Below are 17,373 nucleotides of genomic sequence, written 5' to 3'. Positions count from 1 at the left end.
TCATTCATATCTAAGAGATTTGCTGAGAAACTTGGTATGTCACCCAGGACATTAGATCATGAGATGATTGTTAGTATGCCTACTGGTAAAGTTACATAGTTGAAGGAGGTGTATGGGTCGTGCCCAGTGGAAATCAGTGGGAAGAAATTGGATGCACAACTCATTAAATTCAACATGCAGAATTTTGATGTTATATTGGGCATGGATTAGTTGTCGGCCCATCGAGCAAATGTGATGTGTGCCGAAAAATTAATTAGGGTGACAAATGAAGAAGGGAAGGAATTGGTATACCAAGCAGATAAAATGAAACGGGCTAGAAAGGTCCTCATCTCTGCTCTTCAAGCGGTAAAGTTGTTAGAAAGTGGATGTCAGGGTTACTTAGGATTGGTACTTGATGTTGATGCAAAGGTTACACCTTTGGAAGAGGTAGCGGTGGTTAAAGAATTTCCTGACGTCTTTCCAGATGATCTGATGCATCTACCTCCTGATAGAGAGTTAGAATTTGCCATAGACTTGATTCCTGGAGCAGCTTCAGTGTCTAAAGCTCCATACAGGATGGCACCAGCCGAATTGAAGGAGTTATAGATGCAGTTGCAAGAATTATTGGAGAAGGGGTTTATTCGCCCAAGTGTGTCACCTTGGGGTGCCCCGGTATTGTTTGTCAAGAAGAAGGATGGCAGCTTGCGTATATGCATCGATTACCGGGAATTGAATAAGCTAACCATTAAGAACCGGTATCCATTGCCACGCATTGATGATTTGTTTGACCAACTACAAGGTGCAAAGGTATTTTCAAAGATAGACCTTAGATCAGACTATTATCAGTTCAAGATAAAGAGCGACGACATACCCAAGACAGCTTTCAGGACTCGGTATGGTCATTATGAGTTTTTAGTGTTATCTTTTGGGTTAACCAATGCACCGGCAACATTCATGGATTTAATGAATCGAGTATTTCACGATGTCCTTGATAAATGGGTAATTATTTTTATTAATGACATCTTAATCTACTCTAAGACAGAAGAGGAGCACACTCAACACCTGAGGATGGTATTACAGAGGCTGCGAGAACAACAATTGTTTGCCAAATACAGTAAATGGGAATTTTGGCTTGAGCAAGTTGGATTCCTGGGACACGTGGTGTCTAAGGTCAGAATCGAGGTGGATCCTGATAAGGTGAAAGCAGTAGTAGAGTGGGAAGGCCCTAAGAACATTACTGAAATTAGAAGTTTCTTGGGTTTGGCTAAATACTACCGGTGCTTCATTGAGAATTTTGCTCGGATCTCAACACCAATGACTAAGTCAACCAAAGAGGGTGTGAAATTTGAGTGGGTAGAGGAATGTGAGAAGAGTTTTCAGGAATTGAAGAAAAGGTTGGTGTCGGCCCCTGTGTTGACCATCCCTGAAGGCACAGGTGGAATGACAGTCTACACTGATGCTTCTAAGGTCGAGTTGGGTTGTGTTCTTATGCATCGCTGTAAGGTGATAGCGTATGCATCCCGACAACTAAAGGAATATGAGAAGAACTACCCCACTCATGACTTGGAACTAGCTGTAGTCATTTTTGCCCTAAAGATTTGGCGACATTATTTGTATGGGGAGAAGTGCGAGATATACAGTGATCACAAAAGCCTTATGTACTTTTTCACCCAAAGAGATTTGAACATGAGGCAGAGGAGATGGCTTGAGCTTATGAAGGATTATGACTGTGACATTCACTATCATCCTGGTAAGGCTAATGTAGTGGCAGATGCGTTAAGTTGAACGACACAGACTGTGTCACTCTCATACTTAGCAGTCAGCCCACCACTCGTACAAGAGGCGATGCTAATGGATGAAACCCTCTTATATGAAGGAGCGACCTTAGAGCTTGAAGATCAACTAGAAAACCTTAAATGGTTGACTGTATCCCTGGTAACTCTATAGGTGCATCCGCCTATTAGGCAAGAGGTGATAATGAAACGACCCTTGGACCCTGAGTTGCAACGGATCAGAATTAAGATTCAAGATCAAACCATGAACGACCCTGATTTTGTTTTAGCCAGCAACAGAGCCTTATTGTTTCGAGGTAGGTTGTGTGTGCCCGATGATTTGGAGATACAAGACAAGATAGTGCAGGAGTCACATAGCTCCGAGTACTTACTCTACCCAGAAAGTACAAAGATATATAAGGACCTTAAACAAAACTACTGGTGGCCAAGCATGAGAATCACAATAGCCCTATATATGGCGACTTTATGGTACACTTCAGCCACTCCCAGTACCAGACTAGAAGTGGGATAGGATTACGATGGACTTTGTCATCGGACTACCATACACACTTAAGGGGATGGATGCGATATGGGTGATAGTTGATCGGCTTACTAAGACTGCTCATTTCATTCCCATCAAGACCAAATTCTCTATGGCCAAGTTAGCACAACTTTATATGGATAACATAGTGCGCTTACATGGAGTGCCAGTGAGCATTGTGTCAGATAGGGACCCAAGGTTCACTTCCAGATTTTGGAAAAGTTTCTAGCATACTTTGGGATCACAATTGAACTTGAGTACTGTTTTCCACCCACAGACTGATGGTCAGTCAGAGCGAACCATACAGATATTAGAAGACATGCTCAGGGCATATGCAATGGAAATGTGTGGTAGTTGGGAAGAATATATACCCCTTATGGAGTTTGCCTATAACAACAGTTATTAAGCTACAATTGGGATGGCTCCATATGAGACATTATATGGTAGGAAGTGTAGAACTCCTCTATATTGGAATGAGGCAGGAGAATGCCGAATGTTAGGACCCAAAATGATACAGATGGCGTGTGACAAGGTCGATGTTATTCGAGAAAGGATTAAGGCAGCTCAGTCACGTCAAAAGAGTTATGCAGGCACCCGCAGGATAGACATTGAGTTTCAAGCAGGAGAAAAGGTGTTTCTCAAGATTTCTCCTACAAAAGGGTTGTATAGGTTCCATATAAAGGGTAAGTTGAGCCCGAGATACATTGGCCCATTTGAGATTTTGACTCGGGTTGGCTCAGTAGGCTACATGCTTGCTCTTCCACCTTCGCTCGAAAATGTTTATAATGTATTCCATGTATCCATGCTAAAGTGATACGTTCGCAATCCATTGCATGTATTACCTATGGAACCAGAATATCTAGAAGCTGATATGACCTATACAGAGTAGCCAGCTGAAATCTTGGACCGAAAAGTGAAAACCCTTCGCAATCGCTCCATTTCCTTCAAGGTGCGATGGGCTAATCATTCACTTGAAGAAGCACCTTGGGAGAAAGAAGATGAAATCCAAACCAAGTACCCTCATCTTTTCGAGCAACCAGGTACGTCAATTTCGACGACAAAATTTTCAAAATGGGGGGGTAAATGTGATACCCTACATTTTATACCTGGTTTAATTACACGGTTGACCCGGTTTAACCATGCAGGACCCGAACCAGAGAGGGTCAAGGTGGGTTCCTTATGGACCATGATGGCAAGGGTGACTTTGAACACAAGTTGGCCAGATAAGTCCGAGTCAGTCCAGAGGAGACGGGTGTACCCAAGCCGTGTACATGCACGTATCATAAGGCCATGTACGGGTAACACTGGTATGTAGTCGTATCCTAAAGTGTATACATATAATATACCTTGTGCCGAGAGTGAGATACATGCCAAGAGTCGAATTCCATCAAAATCCCACTTATTGGCTAAGTTTCGACCCTCAGGTGGGCGGTCATAGGTGGGCGCATCTGCCCACCTGAGTGACCCACCCATGTGGTTACTAGATATTTTAAAGTATAAATAGCATTTATTATGTTTTTCCTTTTCTCATTTATTACATTAAAGGGGTTGGTGAGAAGAGTAAAGAGGAGAGAGAAAAGAAGGGAAGAAACGAGAACGAAGAAGAAGAAAGGGGAAGAAAGAGGAGGAAGGAATGACTTTGAGCGATGCCAAGGTTTGATCTTCCCATTCTAACGCCGGAAGAGTGATCCCCAACACGAGATCTACGATTGGAGGTGAGCAAAGGCTATGCTTCTTAAACTTTCACCAAACCCAAGTAAAACCCTTGATTTGGGTAGAGTTCCTTGAAATCTTGTAAATCCCACTTGAGATGATGAATCTAAGGTTTAATAGATGGTCTATGTGTTGATTTTGAAGGATTTGAAGAAGTGTTTACAAGATTTGAGAAGCATTGGTGATTTCTTTAGCTAGGAAGTGATTTTGGGGTTTTGAAAGAGTTCTTGAGCAAAGAAGGTAAGATGGCTTTTCAATCCTTAAATCTAACTTAGACCTAGGTTAGAATCATCTTATAAGACCTTAGATGTGTGGAAAATGTGATTGGAACAACCCCATTTGGTTTCCCAAAGGTTGGGGAAAGTTTCAAGGAAGAAGGCAATTTTTCGCCCCCTCAGGTGGGCCAGAACCGGCTGGCCGACCAGCCCGCCTAAGAAGACCGACAGGTCAGCCCGCCCACCTGAGAAGACAGGTGGGCTGTCCGACCCACCCGTGGGGCACCTAACATGATTTTTGTGTTCGAATGGACCCAAAACGGACGAGCAACCTTCTTTTATGATTTTAAACACGATTTAAACATCAAATCTTGATAGTTTTGATCCCAAGGTGATGAAATGCTAACCCCATTCACTTATGATAGGTTCACTAGAAACTTACGTTTTTTACGCCGGATCTCACCCGTACAGAGCGTGAGTGTTTGTACACAACAACTAAGTGGGGAGAGGACGTTTGACTTTATTTTAAGACTTGTTTTGCATCATTCAATTGTATCTAGACTAGCCATGTCATTATGTAAATTATGTGTAGATTAGTCATCCTCATATGATTATGATATGTGTGTTGTGTTTTACATTCTCAATGCTAAATGATTGATGTGCTTACGTGATGAATGGTTGGATTACTGTGCATGATGCATTATTAGACTAGATACCATATTCAACTTGGAAACGAGTGCATTGATCGCCCGTGGAATGGGATGCGGTGGCACTATGCAATCGTACTATGTCATATAGGAGCATGCAGTTTAGAATTATCATTTTCCTGTGCTACGACCATTCCCAACAGGGGTTGAGGTGTTGGGTTATCACTTGGGAGAAGCAATGGTCACAGTTGTGGGGTCACTGTGACGGTTAGACATATGCCCAGCTGGTCATTAGGACAGTTGGCAACCTCAGTGGTATATTCAAGAAGGCCAATCGTACTGCTTTTAAATTACTGGAGTCAGCACCTTTACTTTCTGTCATTTACTTTTATGTTGAGAGCCGGTGGTCGGCATGCTTTACTTTTCTGAGTACTCACTGTGGGCCTTCTCCGATAACCCTATGGGCGTATCGCGGGATGGAGTTCGTGGCTCGTACTAGGAGCATACGCGCACTGTGGTTGTAGTAGCACAAAACCAAAGACTTAGTAATGTTGTTTGGGTGGATAAGGTTTAAAATGAATTGCATAGCATATAGTGCATATGGATGTGATTGTTGTGTGGTCCTTCTTTTCACTTACTGAGCTAGTGAGTTCATCCCACGTGCGCACCTCTTTTAGATGATTTTGTAGGTTGCCAGCCTGAAGATCAGAGGTCGGGCCCCACAATTGAGTTTCCCGATGAGGATTGGTGGGTCCCCGAGGAGTATGAGCACGGTATGGATTGCATGTGCGACGGCTGTGCTGCGGGACCGTAGTATTGACGCCGTACATGATTTTACCTTTTGATTCTTTTGATGATCCCCTTTTTGTGTACTTGATACGTAAATTGTTATTCTTTTTGTGTAAATATCATGCCTGCAGGCCCACATGTATTTATCTATATACTTCAATTTGGGATCAAGTATATTGGGGATATTTACAGGTAATTTAAGTCTTCCACTGAACTTTTGAACACCTATCTTAGATGTGGGTATGCTATGGTGGGTACTGTATCAGATGATCCTGGCAGGTTTGGGTTAACCGGAGTTAACCCGGTCATTGGTCCAGTTCTGTGTGAATAGGGTGTGACATATTCTCCCACTGATAAGTATAACAGAAGTGGTTCTCCTTCCACCGGTGGTGTCAATACTGGTGGGTTTATGAGGTCTCCTTTGATCTTTTTAAAAGCTTTTTGTCATTGGTCATTCCATTCCATGGGCTGATCTTTCTTCAATAGCTTGAAAATTGGCTCGCAGATTGTCGTTAGTTGTGCTATGAACCTGCTGATATACTGGATGTGACCCAAAAATCCTTGTATCTGCTTCTCAATCCAAGGTGTGGGCATCTCCTGAATTGCCTTGATCTTGATAGGGTTGACTTCAATGCCTCTTTCACTCACTAAGAACCTTAACAATTTTCCTGTTGTTGCTTCGAATACACACTTCTGAGGATTCAACTTTAGCTGGTACTTCTTGATTCTTTCAAAGTATCGCTTTATGCGGGAATATGCTCTTGTTGATCCTTTGACTTCACTATCATGTCATCCACATAGACTTCCACATCATTGTTCATCATGTCATGCATTATGGTCGTAGCTGCTCTTTGATAAGTTACCCCAGCATTCTTTAGCCCAAAAGGCATCACCTTGTAACAATAGGTTCCCCATGGAGTGGTGAAGGTTGTCTTCTGACGATCCTTTGGGTGGATGCTCACTTGGTTGCATCCTGAGAATCCATCCATAAATGATAACAAGGTATGCCCTATCATGTTATCAAATAATATATCTATGTGAGGTAATGGGAATTCATCTTTAGGGCTTACCATGTTAAGATCTTGGAAGTTTACGCACATTCGTACCTTGCCATCTTTCTTTGGTACTGGTACTATGTTAGCCAACCATTGGGGGTACTTCACCACTTTTAGAAACCTTGCATTCCACTGCTTCACAACTTCTTCCTTGACCTTCTCACTCTATTTTGGATGCATCCTTTTGAGCTTCTACTTAACTGGCTTTACCCCAGGGTAGGTTGGCAATCGATGTTGCATGATATCGGGGTCTATACCAAGCATATCCTCATAAGACCAAGCAAAGAGTTCAGCAAACTCCTTCAGAAGACTAATCATCTGTTTTACTTCTTCGTCATCTAGGGTGGTACCAATTTTTACCTCTCGAAGGCATTGGTTGGTTCCTAGATTAATAACCCAGGTATCCTCATGGATGGGTTGGGCTTTCTTTGGTTTGCATTATTTTATTAACTCTTGATATTTATTAAAATCATCATCAGAAAAAGGAGGCAAGTCATACTCGGAATCAGAAATTTCATTCATAAAATGAGTAATAGACTCGACATACACGGACTTTGGACTCTCCTTAAGGGGGGAGGCTGACTTATAATCATAAACAGAAGACTCAACAACTGACTCGACTATAGACTCGATGACGGATTTGATGCTTTTGTCCGTGGTATTCAGGCTGGTTGACTCGGTAGCATGAGTAATCTTGAAGTTCTCCCCGATGCTAGTCCACATCAGGAGCGGTTCGATGGCTCGGTGGATAAGGAGATGTGGCAAAGGCCTCCTTCTCCTTCTGAGAAAGTTGCAGCTATTTTTTCAATGGTACAATGGTTCTTTTGGATAGGTTCCTACTTCTTCACAAATACCAGTTGATCAACCTCATGTTTTCGAAAGTCAAACTTTCTGAGAGATGAGGATTGGTGGTGACTGCTCAATCCCCTTTAGACAAAGTCCATCTTTTCAAGCGTATTGAGGGAGGCCATCCCGGTGCCTTGGTCACATTTTTGGCCACCCTCATGGATCTTTCCGTTGCAGTTGATTCGGGCACAGTACATGCAAACCATCATTCTTTGTGCTCTTCTTTGCTTCGCATATACACTTTTTCCTCTGAAAGGCCTAGGCTTGAGCTCATGTAGCTCTTGGGTTCTTGGTTCTTATAGGAGGGAGCAAATGTATCTTTTCAACTCAATGGGAAGATTTAAACACTAGATGAGTTTCACTTTCCTTTCCCACTCTCATTTTAGGAGGACTCAAGGACTTGGTGCCTCCTTTAACCGGATCAATGTTGTAGGGTTACTAGAGGAAGACCCATCCTCAATCAGTGCAATTTCTGCTATCTCGGTGATGCAACTGTCTTGATCACTTTCTTTAGCTAGAATTTGTTGTTGTTCTACCTCATGAGTTATCCAGTCAAACTCATCTTGAAAGAATATTTCAAATCCTGGTTGCATCTTTGTGGTGGTTTCATCAAACCACAGTTCAACATTTCCACAAAAAGGAAAATCTTCTCCTTCCCTTACAAAGTACCCGTTGAGAGTGGGGTAGTAAGAGGCGGATATTTTCTTAGTCATCCTTAGTACCTTCTGCCCTTTGCTGCCATTCTTGCTCTTTGGTCTGGGGGTTTGAGGAATGTACCCAAGACCATTCCTTCTTTTGCTAACCACTGGTGTTGGTAATTTGGAAATACCCTGATGATACTTTCCCAATCCCATCCCTAGAAAGTATTTCTTGTTCCTCATCATTTGGTTTACCAGAGGGCTCCATATAGCTTCATAATTAGTAGGAATCTTTTCATCTGGCATTTCCTTGGCAAGTGCTGCACAAGTTTCCTCTATGTCAAAACCACTAATTTGAACTTCCTGGTCTTGTTCTCCATTTTTTGGATCCCCGGCTACTGTAATCACCTTCCCTTCATGAATGAATCTCATTTTCTGATGGAGACTAGAGGACACTACCTTCACATTATGTAACAAAGGCCTCCATAAAAGCATGTTGAAAGATGCTGGTATATCAATGATTTGAAAATCAATATCAAACTTCACTGGGCCAATCATCACGGCGATGGTGAGGATGCCATGGATTTTCCTCTTAGTGTTGTCATATACCCGTATGGTTTGGTTTGACGACCTCATAACTTCCAGATTGATTCCAATACTCTTTGCCAATCTCAAGGGTAGAACATTCAAAGTGGACCCATTATCAATGAGAACCTGGGGAACCACCTTGTCAAGACATTCTACTGTGATGTGTAGATCTTTATTGTGCTAGGCTCCTTTGGGGAGTTTAGAGTCTAAGAACATCAATGAGTGTAATGCATAAGTTTCCCCCACTGTGTGTGAGAGATGCATTGGATCTATCTCGATTGGCACTTGCACATTGGTGAGATACTTTAAGACTGCTTCACGGTGTGTGGGGGAGGCCATCAACAATCCCCATATTAAGATATTAGCCTGGGCCTTCTTGAGCTGAGCCAAGATTGGGTTCTCTGGTTCTTTCTTTAAGCCACTGGTTTCAGCCTCATTAGTCCTTGATTATTCTACTACCAGGGCCTTGCCATTGTAGTCTCTTTCACTTTGAGTTTCCATCACATTGGCAGGTTTCTTCACGATGATCTCCGTAGGATAACACTCCTCATCATCACTATTTGTTACGGTAATTATTCCTAGCATAGGATCATTGTCTTCTTTTGATTCTCCTTCCCTGCTAGGGGTGGGAAGTCGAGGTCCTCCACAAATGTCAATGGCCCTGGCTTGCACCTTCTTAACTACATTGGAAAGCCACACAACTTCTGTATCCACCATTTCTGGAAGTGAGGCACATCCCACTGTTTTTTCAAGGATTCTCAGCTGCTCGGTATAGCATTGTTCACTAATGGCTACTTCACCTAACATTTGATCAATCTCATCAGCCTCGAGTTCGATGTCAACCAAACGATTATAGACATAAGCCATGTGTTCTGCTATAGGATTTCCTTTACCTTCAAAATTGATCTCATATCCTTCACTATCTGAATTTGATGCCGGATCTTCTCCTTCCATGTGAATTGTGAGTGCCGGCTGAATAGCATCTGTGGGATCAGCCATTGGGTCATCCTCTCCGATTGCATACATCGAATATCCTCCTGGATCCCTGGATGAATAGTACCCTGATTCATCATCTTCATTATTGTCCCAAGGCCCCTGGTAGTCATCCCAATCTGGGTACTTATCATCACCTTGAGACTCAGAGTCATCTCCATCATATTCATCTTCACTCTCGTCCTCCTCGTCATTGTCGTCATCCTCTTCTTCACTGATTTCTCCCTCACTTGGTTCTTCATTAGATTCCTCTTGACCATCAAATTCTCCTGCATCCAAACGCTCATAGTATTCAGAGTGTATGAACTAGAAGATTTCCCTAGGGCCAGACTTAACCTCATCGGCTCGAAGATGGATTAGGCCAGACTCATCATATTCTGTATCACTCCATATGTGGATTAGGGTAGTGTGCTCTTTGATTTGTCCTTTATTGCCAAGAGGAGGTCACTTGTGACTTCTTCAATTGTCTTCGGATTGTCCTCCTGAGGTATGCTAGGTTGAATCATAGAAGTAGGATAATTACCTTGATTTTCTCCTAAGACATTTACTGAACCCGTTGACGAGGTTATCTTTGGAGAATCCGGTAGTGCAAGCATGTCTTTCCAACTATATCTGTCACACCCCACTCCCAGCAATCCCAACTTAACATTAGGAATACCGGCGGTGTGAGTAAGACACATACCTATCTTACAAACCTACCAGGATCTCTGATAGCAGTATCTTAACATTTTCACCATCTCACATCACAAACCAGTATAAGCAGTGGAATCAGAGTATAGTAGCAGAATTTATAAGTAATATTGGGAAACATCTAATGGTAATATAATAGTAATAACCGATTTATTCTGTTACATTCATCCATGACATTTACTATAATCTCAAGAAAATATACAATCCACAACTATATCCAAAAATATCACAATATGATGTACAATCTCACGGTGTGGTGTAAGCACAGTGGTCGCAAGCACAGTCCTGGTAGTGCTCCTTGACTTTTGGCATCCACCAGTCGCTCAGACCATACTCCGACCCAGAAGATATTGGATCACCCGCCATCGGTACCACGATACCTGCATCATCTAAAAAAGGGGTGTATACGTGGGGTGAGCTTTCCAACTCGCTCAGTGAGGGGTGGGGTCAAGCACATCCAAGCAAGTCAATAGTAGCAATATTTATGATGCATGATTGCAAAAATTAAACACATAGTCCCTGATGCTTGTGATGCAGTTCATTTATTTATTATCCACCGAACAATACAAACTAAGTATGGTAAATGCTACTACGGTGCATTAGGTTGTATCCCTCATCTCAAAAATAGCATCGACTACACAACAATACAAACCCTAGCCGTGATTCAAAGCCTATCGGTCCTCTTATGCATCCATGGGTCACCCAGCAAACCCTTGATAACCCCCTCTTGGCAGTCACGACACCGGTAACACATCGGCCACACCAGACAGGTTCTCGCCTCCGACAACAATCACATCGTACAGCGGGAGTGGCACTTCGGGAAGGCTCATCAAACATACCACAATGGGTTATCGAACACCTCAACCCCTGTTGGCAAGGGTGCGTAGCATAGGGAGTGATACCTAACCATATATATACTACATGCCTTCATAATGATACAGTTAGTATGGATTACACAATACGGGAGAAACCTCGGCCACAAAGTGTAACCCATCTCCAAATACAGTCCCAGGTACACGATACCAGAGAGACCTGGGCCACAAAGTGAAACCCGAGACCGTTTACTTAATCTAGCATGTAATAACAGTTGAGTATGGACTACGCAAAATCAACAAGACTTCGACCACGAAGCGTATCCATTTCCAACTGTAGTCTCGGGGTACACGATACCAGTGAGACCTTGGTCACATTGTGTAACCCGTGACTACAACTAACTCTAATGCACATAGTCAATGCATAAATGCAACATACATACGGCCATCACGGAACCAATACCACCTCGACCACATTGAATTCCATCTCACACACATACACGCATCCAAACACATAGTGATCACGATACCGGTACCACCTCGGCCACACTGGATCCCATCATACATTTCCACATAATTCATATTATGATCGAAAAATAAAAATTTTAATTAAACATATAATTCTAACCATGTGAGCAATTAAATAATTAATAAATATTTAAAAATAAACACGATCCATGCCTTACTTGTTTTACGTTCGGTCGTGTTTGGGTTCAAGTACGACCACCGATCGATCAATTCAATTCCGGATTCAGGGCTCATGTGCGTCACTATCCTAGACAAAAGGGGATCGTATATTAGTATGCATCAAAAATATCGGAAGGGACCCACAAAGGTCACCCCCAAAGTGCACAGACATTATCTCCTAATGACTAATGTCATCAGAAACAACCCTCAAAAACAGGGCATTTATCAGACCTGTTTCCAGTGGAGTAACGGAAAGCATGTAAAGCTCACATGTGCACCAGAAATATGCCACCGAAAACAGACGTAGTGGATCTAGTGGGCTATTTTCGGTGGAGGTACAGGGCAGTCCAACCAATTTGGGGCTTTTCGGCTCAGGCCTGATTATTGGGATTTGTTCTATGGAGTTTATAGGGGATGTCCCTAGCATCATTCTAAGCCAAGAAAATTCTAATTCCATTAAGCCATTTGGGAGATACGTCGATCGAAAGATCAAAACCCTAGTTGGTCTTTTGGCATTACATATTACCGGAGCTCACCGGGCTTGGTTCGAACTTGGCAACAACATCAGGAGGGTAGAACACGCATCCTATAACCATAACATGGTGTATATACCAAGATTCCATCCATTCTTAGCTTTTTCTAGGTCAAAATGAAGAGAGAGAGTAGTATGAGAGGTTGTACCTACCTCTGGCAGCGATTCTGGCAACAAGGCGGTAGCCGGCACCAAGGTAGGTCTTCAATCCCCTTCTCCTTCCTCTTATTCTTCTTCCTCTCCTCTTTCTCTCCTCTCCTACGTTGGGCACAAGGGAAATGAGGAAATGAATCCGCATTTCCTAACTTATAACTTAAGTTAGCTTTAAGGCTCTGTTTGGTTTGCACCCCTTTTAAACCAACCGGGTTAAAATGAGTTATGGGGCACGAGGACCCACACATTTAGGTCCATAAGGTGTTCACATCAAGAGGAAGGTGTGGAGGATGATTTGGGATCATCCAAAACCATTTACGATGAGAGTGGTGGGACCCATGGGCATCGGAACCTTGACAGTAGCCTATAGACCCACCAGAAACAGGCACCAGATTCATCCCCAGGCTACTTCTGGTGGCTTATTTCCAGTGGCCAAGACAGTTTGTTGTCCTATGGTTGGCCTCACATGGGTGGCTGCCCTCGAACATGCTCAAGGCCTTTCAACAATTATGATTCATGCTGGAAATCAAGTGTGGGGAGTCGGGTTACTCAGGCTCTATACTGTAACGTTCTAAAAAATGGGTTCTGATGTTTTTTTATTTTTTTGAAACAGAAATGAGGTAAAACTTGTATGGGAAGCCCGGTTCAATTTCTTGTTTTTTTGAAATGAACCGGGCACTTATGAGACTTTTGAATCCTTTTTTTAGAATTGATTATGAGCAAAAGGAGCCGAAACATATGTAGCACTTAAGTTATGAAGGGTAAATGGGGAAATTACCCTCAAAACATAACAAAAGTTATGTTTCAAGGTCAACCCTAACCCCACTTTCACTTGAAGAACATCTAGAGAAGAGAAGAGGAGAGAAGGAGGTGAGAAGCTTTGCTGAAACGAAGAGCACGGACTACCATCTTCAATCTACCATCTTCAAGGTAAACGAAGATCTCTCTCTCTCTCTTTCTCTTTCTCTTTCTCTTTCTCTTTCTCTTTCTCTCACTCTCGTTCCCTTTCTTTCTTGATCTCTTCTCCCTCTTCCTCTGTGCCTTCATCTCTGAAAAATCTAAACATTTTCACTCTCTGTGGGCCTACAAGGTAAGGCAACCAGGTGCAGAAATCAGAAGAGATCGAACCAGTGAGACTATTACCGGACAGATCGGGGGTTTGGAGGCTTTGCCCTACCCATGATTTTTTATGAATAAGAAAAGCTCTCTGCTACTGATTTTGTTGATTTCTGACCCTATACTGCTGTGAGATTTGGTAGCGAAGGCCTGGTGGTTTCCAAGTTAGGCTCTGGCGGGATTCAAAGCCTTCAGTTAGATGGATTCCTGATTAATTATCTCTCCCATCTCTTCTCTATCTTTCCTCCATCAAAATCAGGTCAGAATTCTGAAATTTTCTCTCCTGTGATTTCTAATTTTGTTAAGAACTCTCAGCTTTGATTTCTAGGTTGGTCCTAGACTTCTAGTTCTAGTTATTGAGTTAATCATTGTTAATTCCAGTGGTTTATGCTATTGATTTGCTCAGTTAACTACTAGTTTCAGTTCTGTTTATTTCTCAGTTTTCCTACGGATTTTAGGAAACCTAATTCAAGTATACTTCTTTAAATTCTGACTATTCTGATATTGTTTTCTGTTGCTAATTATCGGACAGATCGAGGGTCTGGAGGCTTTGGCAGTACTGCAAAGATTCAAGGATTTGTCCAGAAAGCGTCATCGTTGGGAGAGACAGACCGATCAGGCGATTCTCCCCTTCTCCTTTTCTTTACTCCTCTTTGTCTCCTTGATTCTTTGTTGCTCGGTACAAATTTTAATCCTTCTTATTTGTTCTTTGATAGGGTCTTTCCTTAACAGTTTTTTGTTCAAACCCTTATTTTGTATTCAGTGGATGATGGGTTTTGAAACTGTTTCTGACATCGCAGGTGATTCTTTCGAGGGTATATGGAGATTGAGAGGTTTTCAGCCATTTGAGGTAACTGAACATTCTTTCTTGTGCAATATTTTAACTTTTTTTGCGTTGGGTTTTCTTTTTCTGATCCTGAATGTGTCACGTTGAATGAGCTGATTGTTTAGGTAAAACACCTTCTTAGTGCTTTTGAATTGGGATTTATAGTAGGTCTATCATGGAAATGTTTATTATGTCGTCCCCATGGTTTAAAGTATCTCCGATACCGATACGATACCCTTCGATACGTATCTTAAATTTAGCCGACCGATACGATACACACTGATACGATACATGAAATTTTTAAAATCCTTTCGTATCGATATATATCCTATGATACATATTGATATGCACCAATACACTATCGATACGTACTGATACTCTATGAAAAATATAAAATCAATGTGAAATATATGTTTCGGTATGTATCAGTACGTATCGGTGAGTATTTGTATGTATCGATCGGTACGTATCGATGAGTATCAGTACGTATCGATGAGTATCGATATGTATCGATCAATACGTATCGGTATGTACCGATACAGTGCGCTACGGTCATATAGTGGCCAAGATGAGTATTTTTTTCAGAAAACACGAATTTTTGAGGGGTTTTTGTTCCAAAGTTGCTGCCAGTCATATTTCTCTCTAACTAAAGTGGAAATCAAGGTTGGGAACAAGGATTTTACATTTATGGGACAACTACAAACCTTGAATTCTTAGTGCGATACCCTCAATTTAGTGTTTATGCATAATACATGTTATCAATAGTTTTTTTTAACAAATTTTTTATGCAAAAGTGTTTAAAAAGGTGTTTCATATCCATTTATGTGCGTATCTTTAGCGTATCTCCGATACGATACGATACCCTCCGATACGTATCTTAATTTTGGTCGACCGATACGGTGACCGATACCGATACTTTAATCCTTGGTCGTCCCTTTTGTTTGGTTCTATAAATTAGTTTCTTCCTCGTTTGAAAGCTATTACCTTTAGGAATCTCTCTCTCTTCCCCCCACCCACCCCCCCCCAAAAAAAAGGAACACCAATTGTTGAAGAAAGATGATCTTGGTGAATAAATGGAAAAATAATTTATGGAGTTTTGCTTATCACAACAGAGAAGTGGATTCCTTCCAACAATTCAGAGATTTATCATAGAGTACTTTTCCTTTATTTGTCTAATTTCTATGCCCAATTAGGATTAAGAAGGGGTGGGGGGGAGAAAGGGGAAAAAAATCTACAACAATGAGATTTTTGTCTGTCGCAAAAATTCAGCAATGAGATTTTATGAAGATTACTATTTTTCTCTCTTGCATTAATTAGCACATTTATTTATCACCCAACTTGGAGAGAGTTTAGATAAGTAATGGAAGCCAATTTTGAAAAATGAGGGAGTTTTTAATTCTTTAACCCCTTCTCCTTAAACATTGGCTTTTTCAAAGGGATGATTATTGTGGAACATAGGGACTATATAATATCTATTTGGCATATATTTGAAGAACATCTGAACTTCATGCTCAGAGGTCGAATCCCTAGCTTTGGGCTTTGTTTGACTTAAACTGCAAAAAGTAATAGTATTGTTCTCCTATCTATTTGGCCATTATTTACCTCAAGACTTCTACATTAATTTGATTCCTTGGTTCTCTCTTTTTTACTGAAAGGGATAAGGTCATATATGTAGCATCCTTTTGAAGTGGCAATATAAAATCTTTCTAATTTATTACTGGAGTGAATTGAAGTGAAGTTTTCTTGTGAATGCCACTGGTTCATTTTAGTACAGCCCAATATGTATTCAAAACCTCATTTGAAGGCCTTTGAAAGCCCTGTGTGAGTAAGGTCATAGGGGTTTCATAGATTAAGGGTTGGGGTGCCTTGGTGAAAATCAGTGTTTTCAATTTGGATTTTAAATTCATTTTTTTTTTTTTTTGGTAAAATAGTGAGAAAATGTCAACTTCAAAACAAGCAGTTAATGAGACAGCAAAATGGAGCCAAGCAAATGTAGACACCCTTATTGTTCTGATGGTAGAGGAAGTTAAGAAAGTTTGAAAAGGGGTTGAGGCCAAGCATCAGTTCTACTATGGTTGGGTTGAAGCTGCAGACATATGCTGAAGTGGTAAAAGTGGCCAAGTCCTTTGAGGACCGACACAGGGACAATTTCTCGGTCCAGCAAGGAATGGAGAAGAGGCCCATGGTGTCCTCTGATTCCAGGGGAGCCAGCAAGCTCTCTAAGGGCCCTTATATCATCCCAACTCCAGTCCAGTTAAGAAGGCCAGAAGCAAGTCAAGCCTCTCAGTCCTCTTGCTCCAGTGGTATGTCTCAATCTGTGGGCTCAAACCTCAGATGCCTTCACTGTGACCAGCCAAGTCACTTAGCCAAGACCTGCCCCCACCGTCGGCCAGGTGATGACCTCACACCCTACCACCTAGGCCCCAGTAGACATACGTAACCAATAGGCAAGCATAGGCACCACAGGGCCAAAGACCCCAGGGAAGGGTATTTGCCATGACAGTTGAGGATGCTGAAGCTGCACCAGGTGTGGTAACAGGTACCTTTTTTATATCATTGTTGCCTGCACATGTGTTATTTGATTCAGGGGCATCCCATTCGTTGTGTCACCGACATTTGCGAGGAAGATGAGAATTCCACCCAAGAGCTTGAACTAGTACTTGGCAGTGAGTACACCCATAGGAAGTGTGGTGGGTTTGAACTATGTGTATAAATCGTATTCGGTGACCATAAATGGATTTGACTTGAATGCACACTTGATCGAGTTGGACATGACCAACT

At 41.9% G+C, this 17,373-nt stretch overlaps 1 long non-coding RNA gene across 1 annotated transcript; it reads left to right on the top strand.

Moving 5' to 3' along the window:
• The first annotated feature begins 14,309 nt into the window (after window positions 1-14,309).
• On the top strand, window positions 14,310-16,562 carry LOC122070631. The gene is made up of 3 exons (XR_006137878.1): window positions 14,310-14,445; window positions 14,567-14,616; window positions 16,524-16,562. It is a non-coding gene; the product is annotated as an uncharacterized LOC122070631 (long non-coding RNA).
• The last annotated feature ends 811 nt before the right edge of the window (window positions 16,563-17,373 follow it).

Source organism: Macadamia integrifolia, unplaced genomic scaffold (assembly GCF_013358625.1).
Source record: "Macadamia integrifolia cultivar HAES 741 unplaced genomic scaffold, SCU_Mint_v3 scaffold957, whole genome shotgun sequence".
Lineage (NCBI taxonomy): Eukaryota > Viridiplantae > Streptophyta > Magnoliopsida > Proteales > Proteaceae > Macadamia > Macadamia integrifolia.
This window is presented reverse-complemented; position numbering and strand designations above follow the sequence as displayed.